Source organism: Apium graveolens, chromosome 8 (genome assembly GCF_009905375.1).
Source record: "Apium graveolens cultivar Ventura chromosome 8, ASM990537v1, whole genome shotgun sequence".
Lineage (NCBI taxonomy): Eukaryota > Viridiplantae > Streptophyta > Magnoliopsida > Apiales > Apiaceae > Apium > Apium graveolens.
The window spans coordinates 227,381,626-227,384,624 of NC_133654.1; the positions used below are offsets into that span (position 1 = coordinate 227,381,626).

Below are 2,999 nucleotides of genomic sequence, written 5' to 3' on the forward strand. Positions count from 1 at the left end.
CTAGGCATCTTCTCAAGAGCCTCAGCGATAGGTATGTTGAAATGAAGTTTTTTGAACACCTCCAGAAACTTTTCAAATTGCTTGTCCAGCTTTTTCTTCTGCAACCACTTAGGAAAAGGCGGTGGGGGATAGATCTGTTTCTCCCCTATATTACCCTCAGGAGGAGTGTGCTCAACAGTAGTCTTCCTTGGTTCCACTTCTACTTCCTGCTGCTCTACTTCTTTCTCAGCCCCAGCTTCTTCAGTCAACATTTGAGTTTGTTCGGGATTCGCAACCTTTCCAGACCTCAAAGTTATTGCCTTTACCTGCTCCTTAGCTTCCTTCCTTCCTGGCACTTTAGTATCACTAGGTAGTGTACCAGGCTGACGATTTAGCAAGGCATTGGTAATTTTCCCAATTTTATTTTCCAAGGTCTTGATAAAAATAGCTTGACTCTTGCACATTAGCTTCAACTCCTCTAATTCATATTTTTCATTAGTTTGTTGCAGCTGAAGTTGCTGTCTCGGTGCATATTGCGGTTGCTGAAAACCAGGGGGGTTGTACTGCTTAGATGGATACTGCTGATAAGGTTGTTGAACCACATTTTGAGCGTTGCTCCAACTGAAATTAGGATGATTGCGGTTGTTGGGATGATAAGTGGCTGGCACGGGTTGTTGCGAATGCTGAAAGTTGCTCATGAACTGAGCTGATTCACTAGAAATTGCGCACTAATCAGTCTCATGGGCACCAGCACAAAGCTCACAGACACTAGCAATTTGATTAATCCCATGATTAGCCAAAGTGTCCACCTTCATCGTTAAAACCTTAAGTTGGGCAGCTATAGCAGTTGGTGCATCCAACTACAGAATTCTTGCTACCTTTCCCTGAGTCAGTCTCTGGGAAGGATTCTGGTACTCATTAGCATCCATCAGTTCGATAAGTTCATAAGCTTCATCGTAACTTTTAGCCCACAAGGCTCCTCTTGATGCTGCATCAAGCATGGGTCTAGAAGTAGCACCCAATCCATTGTAGAAACAGTTAATAATCATCCAATCAGGCATGCCATGGTGTGGGCACTTCCTTAGCATCTCCTTATATCGATCCCAATCCTCACACAGAGATTCTCCCGTTTGCTGAGCAAACTGAGTAAGAGCATTCCTGATTGCAGCAATCTTCTCCATAGGGAAAAATTTAGTGAGAAACTTTTGAGCAAGATCTTCTCAAGTGGTGATAGACCCTACTGGTAGAGAATGTAACCAGCACTTAGCTTTGTCCCTCAGAGAGAATGGAAAGAGTCGCAGCTTGATAGCATCTTCAGTCACATCATTGAACTTGAACGTGTCGCAGATCTCGATGAAATCCCTGATGTGCATGTTGGGGTCTTCAGTAGGAGAACCCCCAAATTGAACTGAGTTCTGTATCATCTGAATTGTGCTAGACTTGATCTCAAAAGTGTTAGCCCTGATGGTTGGCCTGATGATTCTTGACTGAATGTCATTGATCTTAGGTTGAGAATAGTCCATCAAAGCCTTAGGATTATCTGCTTGATCACCCATCTCTACTAAAACTGGTTCCTCGACTTTCTCTTCTTCTTCTACCTTCTTTTTTTCATTAAAAATTTCCTTTTGAACCACCACAACTTCTTCCTCGGCTTTATCCAGTGTTCTCTTACGAGTACGCGAACACGTATGGATACACCCTCGCTAGAGTACCTGAAATAAGACAAGGATACAAATAAGTAACAATGTCCGAGTCAATAAACTTTAACGACCACTGATGGAAAATACATAAACTAAAAATTAACACAGCAGTCCCCCGCAGCGGCACCAAAACTTGTTAGTCGCTAAACACGCGCTAATAATACAAGCAAGTATACGAGTTCACAAGTAGTATAGAATCTTTTTTAGTTCGTTCCCACAGAGACTGGCTTGGTTAACTAATTAAATTATGCACTTAAGCAACAATGTATGGTTATTATTCAATGCTAAGACGATAACAAATTGAGGTTGTATATAACTAAGAATTAAAGTAACAATTATAACTAAGGGAATAAAATTGATTAAATTAATATATATGACAAACATGAGATTCTAACTTCATTAAATACTTCATTTAATAGCCTTATTGTTCTTAACCTTAACATGCAATGGTGATGACACTAATCAAATAACACGAAACTGATAAACACCATCTTTCGTTGCACGAGTACCATGCTACCAGACATCCATAAAAGAGATAGAAGCTGAATAGACACCAATTATATTGAGACCCTATATGTCTATATAATTTGACAACATAACGGTTTAAGCACAAGTTATCTATCTTGATTATACAGGGCAAGTAAGATGGTTAAAATTACCTACGAATCATGCATAACAAATACATAAACATATGCTAGCATGGAAAATTCTACATCCTTAAATTCACTTTCGCTTCATTAAGAATTAACACACCATCTTATAAGTTCGTGACGCTCATAAGATGGATACTCACAACCAATACTACGTTATCATACAATCACCACATACTAAGGTATCGAAACAAATTAACTAAACAAATCCATAAATAAATCTATTAGAACCCCCACGATAGCGATTAGCCCATAATCGGACTCATCATCAACGTGGGTTCCGATGAAAGCATGGTATAACAAACGTAGTCTTTATAACGAATAAACAAAACCAAGTACAAAATAAGAATAAGGTTCACAAGTAAGAAAACTAGCATCCAAATAAAACTTAAAACAAAGTTTTACAAGTAAAAACAAGACCTTCTTCATCTTTGTTGAATCGTGCTAACACGGTTTTCTTACAGCTCTCCTTGATATGTCTCTGGCTTGATATCTTCTGAAAAACGACCTAAAGTTGTTTATATAGCAGCCCCATGCAATCTAGAAGTATTTTAATTCGAATTAGAATAGAATCAGAATTCTGCAAAAACGACTTGGCGTGGCCGCGAGCTATCACAGCGCGGGCGCGCTCCCTTTCTGACACCATGGTGCGGTCGCGCGCTTGACTAGC

General features: G+C 39.6%; 1 non-coding gene across 1 annotated transcript; it reads left to right on the top strand.

The window, feature by feature from the left end:
- The first annotated feature begins 1,038 nt into the window (after positions 1-1,038).
- Positions 1,039-1,145, top strand: LOC141681051 (small nucleolar RNA R71). Its single transcript, XR_012558494.1, has one exon. It is a non-coding gene; the product is annotated as a small nucleolar RNA R71 (small nucleolar RNA).
- Positions 1,146-2,999: the final 1,854 nt, after the last annotated feature.